Consider the following 13,247-nt stretch of genomic DNA (forward strand, 5'->3'; position numbering starts at 1 on the left):
GGTTGAAGGCAGCTTAGAGATTGGGTAGTCCAACCCCCACTTTTTAAAAAAAAATAATGTAACCAAACCTGAGAAATCAGATGACTTGCCCAAGACCACCCATCCTTCCAGGGACTGAATCCAAGACCCCAACTCGGTGCTCTTATCAGTGATTACATGCTGTTTGTTGTTCTTGTTGCTAGTGGATCTTGTTGGGTCAATGCTCAGATAAATATATCATTATCCATTAACAACAAGGCAAAACCAATAAACACCCATGCAACTTCAATTCATCTTCTGACAAGGGTCCCTGGACTCTGGTTTGTTTAAATCCAAGGGCTGTGACCTTAGGGACTAATTTGTTTTGACTTGTCTCAGTGGTGGCCCTGGCCTCAGAGTTGGGAGCTTCAAGTTGGGGCCACTGGCTGTGTGGAGTAATGAAAAAGTCTAAGCTTAAAACTAAGCACAACTGTGGGATGGAATTTGTCACTAGATATTTTCTCTGGCACTAGGTTTCCTCATCAATAAAAAATGGGACAACATGAATATTTTATAGAAAGAAATGAGATCATCATGCATGTAAATTGCCTAGCCAATAATATCTCAATAATTGGTTATTATTTTCCTCTTTCTTTTGGTCCAAAAGCACTTAAGCTTCTGGACTTAAGCTTATGAACGGAGCTGAGTGGGGGCTTGGAGAATTCACTATATGTAAACTTTTGTCTTATTAAAAGAATATTACCAAAATGATTTATGTGCATGATTGGAATATCAAAAAGACCGAAAGCAAAAAAGAAGATAAGGATATTCCACTACACTGGCAGTAGTTGATGTGTCTCCTTCTAGACTTTCTTCTATATGTGTCACACAAATTTTTACATAAAAATATTATAATACTATACCTACTATATTGCAACATGCTTTTAATATCCGATAAATATCTTAACATACAAATAAACCCACTTATACAACTTAATGTTAAATTGTTACACAGCAGTCAATTGACAACTGATTCAATTATTCAAACCCCTTTGATAGATATGAGATTGTTTCTACTTTTCTGCTATTATAAACAACACTGCAGTTAACATTCTTGTGGGTAAATCTTTGTTCACACCCTTAATTATTTTCTTAATTAGAAAAATTAATTACAAATTCCTGGAAATGGAATTCCTGGGTCAAAGGCAATTCCTAATAGTAAAGCTTTTGCTATAATTTGCCACAATGCCCTTCAGAAATATTATACCAGATAATATTCGCACCAGCAGTGTATAAAGCACTAGGAAATGATCATTTGAATGTCCCAAGCACAGTATGGAAACCTTCCTCCTGAAAGGGCAGAAAGAGGCTTGACATGGGTTCCTTGGCTCCTCAGTGCACAGACGGATCAGGGCTTAGAGGGAAAGAAGCAAGTTCCTCCGTTCAGGTAATGTCCTATGTTCTTCTCCAGTGAATGAAGTAATTGCTCTGTGACAGGCACCAGGCTAGAAACTGGGGATAAAGAACTAAAAGTGTATCTCTTCCCCCAAGGGGTAGAAGTTTACAACAGTGCGATATGTCTAACCACGAAGTAAGTCTAGGGTTAGCTCCCAACCCAGACCCCGGCAGACCGAGGGAGCAAAGGGAATTAGCAAAAATTTCCTGGAGGAGGCGGCATCCAAGATGAGCTTTGAAGAAGGAACAGGAGTTTGTCTGTGAAGAAGCAGGGAAGGGCCGAGGCGCCACATGTTCAAAAGCCTGTCAGAGGGAGCAAGCACGTTCAGAGAAGTCATATCCAGGAGTCTAAATGCCCAGGAATCCAAAGCCAGACTGTTCTAAAAAGGTTTTTTAAATGATTGCCTATTATCCAAACCACTCCATTCCTCTTCTGCCCACATATAAATACCACCAAAAAACTGTTTTGTAAAACCCTGAAGTAATACGTAATGGCATACATCGTGCACTAACTCAGTCTGTTGATATTGACAGGGTAGGATTGGCTTTCTTACACATAGAAGGCCATTCCTGCTGTAATGTAAAGTTAGTAAAAGAGCCCACTGCCATGAACACCTAGGGTACTTGGGTATTCGGACAACTCCGGACCTAAAAGAAATGCAGAGCCGTAACAAAACAAAACAAAACTCCCAGGCATTAAAAACTCCATTCCTTATCGAGCTTTATTTTTCTTCTGCCGTCTTGGTCTCTGAGTATATCCGGCAGCGCTGCATTAGGATGGCATACAAAAGCATCCGTCTCACTTCCCAACTCTGTTAATTGTTCCAGTGAAGACACACAAGGATAATGGTCTTTTGACATATCTGGCAATTGGAATTGTTCTCTTTTGAGAACTTCTCACTAGTGTTAGAAACTTTAGCTCTGTAAATGTAGAATGTTTCAACAAACTGCATCTTCTTTTTTATACTTTGCAAGTATGTCATAGTAGATACATTATATTTAATTAAGCAACTCGCTCTAGTTTTTTTTATTGGGGATTTTAACATCGCTGATGGGCTCTTTTGTTTTGTCCTCTTGTTCTTTTTCACAGTCTTGAAATATCACATTTCTATGTTGTTTATTTTCCATTTCCAGTTTTCTCGGCTCTAGGTTAACATCTGTATTTTCAATGTTGACTTCTTGGATTTGTTCCATGGTTGCACAAGCCTCAATATTTTCTCCAGAATTAACTTTTTCTTGACTCTTCAGTGTTAGAATATCTACAACTGCATGCTGCATCTCTTGAATAGGCTGAGCCCCTGCCAGGATGACTTTCTTATAGATTGTGATAATATTTTCAATAAGACTTGAATTAGTTCAAGGTATACAAGGCATATCCAATATTTAACAAGTTTTTTGGCATCTGGAATATTTTTACTCAGGTCATTCAGTGTGGCCAATATTTCTTCTTTTGGGCATCCCTTATTAATCAGGTCAGGCAATCAGAAAATGTCTTGTTAACTTTTTCAGTAAGTAGTCTTTGCTCATTTTCTTCTGCACAGTAGCCCAGAAAGACCTAACTGGTTTTTCATTTTGTCCTTCAGGCTCAAGCTGGGTAACTATGGAGCTCAGAGGCCTTTCCAGCACTCTTCTTTTTCCAGGCTTCCACTCTCTTTTGCAGTTTCTTTTGGCTGAGCCAATCGATCAATGGTTGCTTTTGCTACAATATGTCTTTGCTGGTCAATGGTTTTTGACTTATCTATCAGTTTGTTATTAGAAGATGAAGCAGGCCTGATTATAATTTCAGAAGCCATGTTTCTTGATAATGTCTCAGTTCTTTTTGTGTCCTGAGAAAAACTGATTTTGACACTAGATAAATCTGTTTTTAATTGTAGTAATCCTTTCCCAATACCTCCTTTCCAGTTTGTAACATTGGCAGAGGTTCTATTGATGCCCAATTTCACCTTGTCCTGGATAGTCTCATGGTGACTTCTAGTAGCCATGTCACAGAAGTTGTCTGTCCTGAGATGCAGTGCTCACAAATTTAGTGGTAGCTGTGTTTGAGGCTCTATCACTTTTTACTGTTACACTGCTCATGTTTATAGGCCGAGGTTCTGTGACTTTATAGATAGTCATTGGAAGCTTTTTGGTTATTACAGAACTCTCACCTTTGACTTGTAGAGGTTTTCTAAATGAATTAACCTTATACTGAACAACTTGGCCACAATAAGATCCAAGCACCTGTTTCCTGGGCATGTTAGCATTTTGCTTTGGTTTTTCTGTAATCTTTTCTTTTTTTTAGTTAAATGCCTGCCTAAATGTTATATGTTGATTTTGGGGATCATCTTTAATTGGGTAACAACTCTAGAGCTTGATTATTATCCTCAAAATTATGTATCGACTGCTATAATTAAATTGGTTAATTCAGAAGGTTTTAAAGGAATACAATTTTTCCATCCTTATATTACTTTTCATCTCTGTAGGTCTTTTAGCATTTTCTTTATCAGCCATTTTTGTTTTAATCTTCTCAGCTTTTGTCCCTTCTTAGACCTGGTGTTCAGATGTCATTCTCCAGTTTCTACTGGATAATATCTGATCTTCCTGTTTGTATACAAATGTTTTTGTTCCTAACAGATGTTCCTTGAGTTCTCGTCTTCTTTGTTCTCTGAACATGGGTTGGGCTCTCTGACTTGGTGGCAGCTGCAGGTCCCAGGGCATGGCCAGGAGGCGCATAGCAGCCTGGGGTTTCTTCATGCCTAGCCCCGCTGGACATCCCACCTTGACTTTTGATTAGGAGATTGCCATGATCTGGGCTTTGTGTATGTTCATCTGGCAGCCCTATATGGGGCAGTTGGAATAGGGAAAAGTTGCAGAAGAGAGGATCAATTAGGAAGTCCTTTTGTCTTTCCTTATTTGTTGAGTTCTTCCTCTGGACACTGCATCAAGAGGTGTTGAAGTCAATAAGAAAGTTAGAACTAGGTGCTTTGGGGCAGTAATAGAGCATGCAATAGAGATGACAAAAACATTATTGCCCAATCCACTTCTGTCACAGCCCATGAGGGCCATGCCAGTCCAGAGGCCAAAGAAGACAACGAGCATTTTCTGACACATGGACTTTTATTCAGGGCTTACTTATAGGGTGAGGAGTCATGGAGAGATTATGATGGCTCTCTCAGGCAGGGTGGGCATTGCATTCACTGGGAAGTCAACTGCATGATGCAAAAACGACAGCAAGCCATTTATAAGGGTTTAAGACAAAGCATTCTTAAGGGTGGGGGAGCATAGATGAGGGAAGAGGCCGCTATGACCTAGGGGGTGGTGCAGGAAGGAAAGAATTATAGGATGGGGCTTTGTAAATAACCACAAGAGTGGTAACACTTGGGGGCCAGGAAGCAGGTAAACTAGATTAACATTGTTGCCCTTTTGTGAGACCAAGAGCCTCTCACCACCTGTCTACTTCCTGTTTCACATTTTAAAGTTACATTTTAAGGTCAATTTACCCTTTTACCCTTTACTGGCTTACAAAGACCATAGGTTAAACATTAGCTGCCTAGGTCACGCAGACTGCAGTGCACCAAGATCTGCAGGCCTGTTTTGCTCAGGCCACGGGCTGCCACACTTCCATCCATGGCTTGTTCCAATGAAGACCTAAGACAACATAGTCATGTATGGGTCTTGAGTGAGATGAGATTGGGGATGGAGGGGATGGCAGCTACCTGGTTAGAAAAGCCTCCCCTTCTCCATAGTTTGCTGTTGTTTCCAAAATTGAGGGCTCGAGAATGAGTTAATCTCATCGACTGTTATTGATCTAAATCACCAAACTATAATCAATGCGGGCTGCTAACTACTCATTCTAGAGACCAGGCCCAGCTGGCCTCACATGCCCCAAACAGAACCCCTTTTACTGTCTGTCCGCTTTCAGCAGTATAATAACGCTTTGTGTTCTCTGCTTCCTCTGCCTTGAGCTGATGTATCTTCAGGGATGACTCATTTGCCCAAATCTTTCCACTGTGCCTTCTGAAATTCACATTCCATAGTAAATAAGTCTACTTACCTTGTTAACGTAGTCATTTCCTGGGCTCAATGCAAACCTGACTTTTTTCCCAAGATATAACTCCTCATGAAAACTTTAGAATGGATGCTTAGGAGTAGGACAGAATGTTGGCATCCTCCCCATTTCCCAATGCTATTTCCAGGATGTTAGTCCTCCATGCTTGCATAAAAACCTGTTTCCCTGAGGGCCATGCCACATGGTTATGTCACCCTCCCATTTCCTGTCACTGGCATCTCAGTTGATGATGTCTTTAGCTCCTGGCTGACACTCCTGCCCTCCACTCTTACCTTGGCATTATTCAGATGAATTCATCACCCTGATGGACAACACCCTAGCTTGCTTGACCACCTTGATGCCAGAGACCAGCACCCAACTCCACATGGAACCGCCCCACTTCTTGACCACCATTTTTTGCCCAACTCTATTTCTCGTTATTTTTGTTGTTCTAGGCAGGGTTTGGTCTGTGTGCCAAATTGAGCTCGTTGTCTAATTCTGTAAATGGAGGTTTTTTTTTTTGAACACAGCCATGCCCTGTCTATGGTAGATTTCTTGCCACAACAGCACAGTTGAGTTGTTGAGAAAGAGACTGCATGGCCCAAAAAACCAAAAATATTTACTCTCTGACCCTTTACAGGAAAAGTTTGCTAAACTCTATTCTAGGTGAACAAAATAAAACAAAAATTACTTCTGCAAAATAATATATGAGCCTTATAGAAAGTTTGGGAAATATAGAAAAGTATTAATAAAATAAGGAAAAACAACTCCCCATTATACCCTAACTCAGATATAACCCCTACTAATATTTTATGTTTTCCTTCCTGTTACTTTGTAATTTTCATATGGCTGTGTATCTGTGTGTGTGTGTGTGTGTGTGTGTACATATATATATATATATATATATATATATATGCACATGCCTATATATGTGTAAATTATTTTTACAAAATTAGGATCATAAAATTTTCTAAAAAAAAATTAATTCTGGTAACATTTATATACAACCTAAAATTTCCCCTTTTAACCACATTTGAATATACAATTCAGTGCTGTTAATTACGAGCTACCATCACCACCATCAATTACCAAAACTTTTTATCACCACAAACAGAAACTCTGTACCAAATAAGCATTAACTCTCCATTCCCTACCACCACCCCAGTCCCTGGTAAACTGTATTCCAGTTTCTGAATCTATGAGTTTACTTATTCTAATTATTTCACATCAGTGAGGTCATACAATATTTGTCCTTTAGTGCCTGGTTTATTTCACTCAATATGATGCCATCATGGTTATCCATATTGTTGCATTTAACAGAACTTCATTCCTTTTTTATAGTTGAATAATATTCCATTGTGTGTATATAACACATTTTGTTTATCCATTTATCAGTTGATTAACACTTAGGTTACTTCCATCTTTTGGCAATTATGAATAATGCTGCTAAGAACTTTAGTATGTAAATATCTGTTCAAGTCCTTGCTTTTATTTCTTTTGGGTATATACATAGAAGTGGAATTGCTGGGTCATATGGTAATTCTATACTTAACTTTCTGGGGAACGGCCAAATTTACCAAGGCAGGTGCAATAGTTTACATTTTCACCAACAATGAACAAGTATTCATATTTCTCCACAGCCACACCAACACTTATTTTGTTTTTTTTTTTTTTCATAATAGCCATTCTAGTGAGTATGAAATGTTATCTCATTGGTGTTTTCACTTGCATTTCCCTAATAGTTAATGATGTTGGGCACCACCTCTTTCCTCTTAGGGAAGATACAGTCCTAGGGAGTTTTCATTTGCATTTAAATGGGTTCTTTGTCTCTCTGACTCTGCTATCTCCACCCTTGTCTGGGTCAGAGAGCTGTGAAGTGAAAATGGCTGAGGCTTTCTCCACTGAGTCATTCATGTTGAAAGAGAGATAAAGGGACAGAAAGCCCCCTTTCAGGGCCGGTCCATGGCTCCCAGTTTCACCTGCTGGCCAGAGACAGCACCCAGTCCTCTGGGCTCCCCCTCCTGGCACAGAGAAGTCCCCTGGATTTTCAAGGTCAGTCATCACTAAAAGCCTCTGTCTCCTTGTTGGGGATTTGCAGCTTACATTGAGCAGTCCATGTTTGCCAATTAAAACCCCAATTGGAGCTTGACTGAGGAATATTCACTTGTTCAGAGAGTGCTGCTGTCTTTGCAGTTTGGGTTGCTGTGGGGGGAGGGAGGGGGCTCCAGCTTAGTGTCTGCAGTTTCTACTCACAGATTCCACGCTGCTATCTCAGGCATTCTTCCCAATCCAGGTTGGTGTACAATGTGTGGACAGTCACAGTTGTCCCTCAGCAGTTATTCCAGATCATTTACTGGTTGTTCCTGGTTGTTTATTAATTGCTCTGGAGGGACTAACTAACTTCCATTCCTCTCTGTTCTGCCATCTTCTTCCAGAAGCCAGAATCCTACACATTTTAAGACTTAACTTCCCATTCCTTATCTCTACATCATCCACTATATTCTAGATTCTGACTCTATAAGTTTGTTTATTCTAATTGTTTCAAATCAGAGAGATCATCCAATATTTGTCAGTCAATATAATGTCTTCAGAATTCATCCATGTTGTCACATGTATCAGGACTTCATTCCCTTTCATGGCTGAATAATATTCCATTGTGTATATGTACCATATTTTATTTATCCATTCATTGGTTGATGGACACTAGGGTTGCTTCCATCTTTTAGCAACAGTGAGTAATGCCACTTTGAATATCAGGGTGCAAGTATGTGTTCGAGAGTCCCTGCTTTCAATTCTTTTGGATATGTACATAGTAGTGGGATTGCCAGGTCATATGGTGGTTATAACTTAGCTTTCCAAGAAACTGCCTGTTATGGTTTGCTAAAGCTTCTGGAATGCAATATACCAGAAATGGGTTGGCTTTTTTAATGGGGATTTATTAGTTTACAAGTTTATAGTTCTAAGGCCATGGAAATGTCCAAATTAAGGCATCAAGTGGAAGATACCTTCTCTGAGGAAAGGCTGCTGGCATCTGGGGTTCCTCTGTCACTTGGGAAGGCATGTGGCTGGCATCTGCTGGTCCTTCACTCGTGGGTTCTGTTGCTTTCAGCTTCTGATTCCAGTGGCTTTCTGTCTTTTCTCCTGTGGATCTTTGCTTGCTTCTCCCAGGGCATTTCTCCCTAAACTCTCTCTCTTTGTGTTTCTGTTTTTATTCTTTCATAAAGGGCCCCAGCAAAGGATTAAAACCCACCTTGAATTGGGTGGGTCACATCCCAGTTGAAACAACCTAATAAAAAACTCCCACCCATAATAGGTCTGCATCCACAAGAATGGATTAAAAGAACATGGCTTTTTCTGGGGTACATAATAGCTCCAAATTACCACACTGCCAAACTGTCTTCCACAGTGGCTACACCATTTTACATTGCCACCATTAATGAATGAGTGTTCCTATTTCTCTGTGTCTTCTCCAACACTTGTTATTTTCCATTTTTTTAAATAACAGCCATTCTAATTGGTGTGAAATGGTATCTCATAGTGGTTTTGATTTGCATTTCCATCATGGCTAATGATGTTGAGCATCCTTTCGTGTGTTTTCTGGCCATTTGTATATATCCTTTGGAGAAATGTCTATTCAAGTCTTTGGCCATTTTTAAATTGGGTTGTTTGTCTTTCTGTTGTTAAGTGGAAGGATTTCTTTATATATTATGGATATTAAAACTTTATCAGAGGGGATTCTGGGAAGATGGAAGCATAGAAAGAAGTGGAAGACTTAGTCTCCCCCAGAACAATTCATAAATGAACAAAAAAACAGTATATAACCTGGAATGGTAGCAGGGAGACAAATGTGACTGTACACTCAACATCCACTGACATGAATTGGGAGGAATGCCTGAGATCACAGCATAAAATCTGTAAGTAAAATTGCGGACCCACGCTGAGAGCCGAGAACCTAGAGCCGGGAGCCCCTCCCTCACGGAAGCTGTGCTGTGCACTTTCTCAGCCCAGCTCCAAGTGAGGTTTTAATAATAACTGCTCAATACAGACAGCGAATCCTCAACAAGCAGACAGAGGCTTTTGGTGACAACTGACCTTGGGAGAATCGGGGGAAATATTCTGTTTCTCGCTCTCTCTCTGTGGAGAAAACCTCAGCTGCTCTCAGCCCACAAGGCGTTGCAGTAAAGACAGCCTCACACATTCTGCATTCTGAAATGAGCTGAGAGCCCCGTGGCACAGCCAAGTGGCCCACGGCTTCCCTAGAGGGACGGCACACACTGATGATGTAGCACGGCATCCCCCTCGGCTGAGGGAGGATCGCAGCTGGGAGGGGGGATCCGCTCAGAGAACCCAGGGGAGCTACGCCAAGTCTGGTGGTTTACAGGACACCGAGAGAGAGCTGCCCTTCCTCCCTGGCCACCCGTGCATGTGCCCCACATTCAGGGTGGGCAACTCCAGCGGCACACCCGGGCTGAGCTCTCCAACTGAACACACAAGAATCATTCCCCCACACTACATGGGAAAAAAGGTTGAGAACTGACTGGAGGGGATATAAGTGGCTCACAGACGCCATCTGCTGGTTAGTTAGAGAAAGTGTACATCACCAAACTGTGTCTCTGAAAAATTAGATCTATATCCTTTTTTTTGATACAATTTGAAAAAACTCTATCAAGCAAAACAAATGCCAAGAGGCCAAAAACAACAGAAAATCTTAATGCATATGATAAAACCAGATGGTATGGAGAATCCAGCTCCAAACACACAAATCAAGATTTTGGAAGAAACGTTATACCTTGCAAAATTAATTAAAGAACTACAATCAAAGAATGAAAACATGGCAAAGGATTTAAAGGACATCAAGAGGACCATGGCCCAGGATATATGCGCCATAAAAAAGACCCTAGAAGAGCATAAAGAAGACATTGCAAGAGTAAATAAAAAAATAGAAGATCATATGGAAATAAAAGAAACTGTTGGCCAAATTAAAAAGACTCTGGATATTCACAATACTAGACTAGAGGAAGCTGAACAACATCTCAGTGTCCTAGAAATCCACAGAACAGAAAATGAAAGAGCAAAAGAAAGAATGGAGAAAAAAATTGAAAAAATTGCAATGGATCTCAGGGATACAATAGATAAAATGAAACATGCAAACTTAAGATTCATTGGTGTCCCAGAAGTGGAAGAGAAGGGTAAAGGTCTAGAAAGAGTATTCAAAGAAATTGTTGGGGAAAACTGCGGGACACTGATTACGCGCTTTAACTTGGCGGGCCTGGGCTGGGGGACCGGATCCACCCCTGGGGAGGGTAGTGGGTACGGGTGAGTGCGCCCTCTACAGCCCCCCGGGCCTGGGAAAGTGAGGCCGGAAGCAGGCCCCATTTCCTCACCCAAAATATACCAAATGTTAGGAGAGGCTTGCCGGAGGGATCCGCCTTTTCCCCACCCCCTTATCTTGCCCGGACACTCCCCGTTGCCAGCGCAACTCCCATCACCACCGGTGCGCATACATTGTTGCCGGACACCGTTACGGGAGCAACTCTCGCCCCTTTTCAATCAACCTCCGCGCCCTCTCAGAACCAATCCAAGCCTTTAACCCTTACAGCTACCCCGCCCTCTAAACCGCCCGATATAAACTTGTACTCTCCCCTAATAAAGCTCTCTCTCTCTTGGTTTTCATCATCCTAAAAGAAACGTGTCCTGCCTGTTCCTTTCTCGCCGCCCTCCATACTTGCACGCCTCCCGCCGGGGACCTGGCCAAGTCCCCCGCCTCGCCCTCGCCTCCGGGAAAGAGCCCCCGCCGCCGGTACCCTCGGAGCAATCCTGGGAGCTTAGGATTTAGCAACCGGCCACCACCCTCCCCCAGACGAATCAACTGCGACCGCAGAAAACTTCCCAAACCTTCTACACAATATAAACACACAAAGCATAAATGCCCAGTGAACTCCAAATAGAATAAATCCAAATAAACCCATCCCAAGACATATTCTGATCAGACTCTCAAACACTGAAGAGAAGGAGCAAGTTCTGAAAGCAGCAAGAGAAAAGCAATTCACCACATACAAAGGAAACAATATAAGACTATGTAGTGACTACTCAGTGGCCACTATGGAGGCGAGAAGGCAGTGGCATAACATATTTAAAATTCTGAGAGAGAAAAATTTCCAGCCAAGAATACTTTATCCAGCAAAACTCTCCTTCAAATTTGAGGGAGAGCTTAAATTTTTCACAGACAAACAAATCCTGAGAGACTTTGCCAATAAAAGACCTGCCCTACTTCAGATTCTAAAGGAAGCCCTACCAACAGAAAGACAAAGAAAGGAGAAAGAGATATAGAGAATTTTTTTAATTAAATTCAGTTTTATTGAAATACATTCACATACCATACAATCATCCATGGTATACAATCCACTGTTCACAATATGATAACATAGTTATGCATTCATCACCACAATCTATCTCTGAACACTTTCCTTACATCAGAAAAAACCAGAACAAGAATAAAAAATAAAAAGTGAAAAAATAACACCCAAATCATTCCCCCATGCCACCCCATTTGTCCTTTAGTTTTTATCCCCATTTTTCTACTCATCCATACACTAGATAAAGGGGGTGTGATCCACAAGGTCTTCACAATCACACTGTCACCCCTTGTAATCTACATTGTTATATAATTGTCTTCAGGAGTCCAGACTGCTGGGTTGGAGTTTGGTAGTTTCAGGTATTTACTTCTAGCTATTCCAATACATTAAAACCTAAGAGGTGTTATCTATACAGTGCATAAGACTGTCCACCAGAGTGACCTCTCGACTCCATTTGAAATCTCTCAGCCACTGAAACTATTTCATCTCATTTTGCATCCCCCTTTTGGTCAAGAAGACACTCTCAGTCCCATGATGCCGGGTCCACATTCATCCCCGGGAGTCATACTCTGCATTGCCAGGGAAATTTACACCCCTGGGAGTTGGGTCCCACGTAGGGGGGAGGGCAGCGAGTTCACCTGTCGAGATGGCTCAGTTAGAGAGAGAGAGGGCCACATCTGAGCAACAAAGAGGTACTCAGGGGGAGACTCTTAGGTACCAATGTAGAGAATTTTAACAGACATATATAGTACCTTACATCCCAAATCACCAGGACACTCATTTTTCTCTAGTGATCACAGGTCTTTCTCCAGAAGGGACCATAAGCAGGGCCATAAAACAAGCCTCAAGAAATTAAAAAAAAAAAAAAATTGAATATACTCAAAGAACATTCTCCAAACACAATGGAATACAAATAGAAGTCAATAATTTTTGAACTATAACTCTACTATTTACTTCCTACATGATAAAAAATACACAAACTCTAAGGACAAATCAATGGTTTTGAACTCAATGTAAAATACGTAATTTTAGACAACTATATAAAGGTGGGGGAATGAAGAACTATAGGAACATAGTTTATGTGTCCTATTGAAGTGAAGGTTGTATCAAAGAAAAACGAGATTGATAGGGATTTAAGAGGTTAATTTTAAGCCCCACAGTAAACACAAAGAAATTATCAGAGAATATAACCATAGAGATGAAAAGTAGAGTTTGGGTTAAGAGAAATGGGTGAAGGGGCAATGGGAAGTTAAGAAAGGAGTGTAGGGTTGCTGTTCGAGGTGAAGGGAAATTTCTAGTAATGGATGGTGGGAAAGAGCATAACATCATTCTAAATGTGATTAATCCCACTAATGGAAGGCTAGGAAAGGGGTGGAATGGGAAGATTTAGGCTGTATATATGTTTCCACAATTGAAAAAAGAAAAAAAAAAAAAAGACAGTCTAACTAGAC

General features: G+C 40.9%; 1 pseudogene; it reads right to left on the reverse strand.

The window, feature by feature from the left end:
- Positions 1-2,109: 2,109 nt before the first annotated feature.
- LOC119519831 lies at positions 2,110-3,395 on the reverse strand (annotated as a pseudogene).
- Positions 3,396-13,247: the final 9,852 nt, after the last annotated feature.

The sequence above is a fragment of the Choloepus didactylus genome, chromosome 1 (genome assembly GCF_015220235.1).
Source record: "Choloepus didactylus isolate mChoDid1 chromosome 1, mChoDid1.pri, whole genome shotgun sequence".
In the NCBI taxonomy this organism is placed as follows: Eukaryota; Metazoa; Chordata; class Mammalia; order Pilosa; family Megalonychidae; genus Choloepus; species Choloepus didactylus.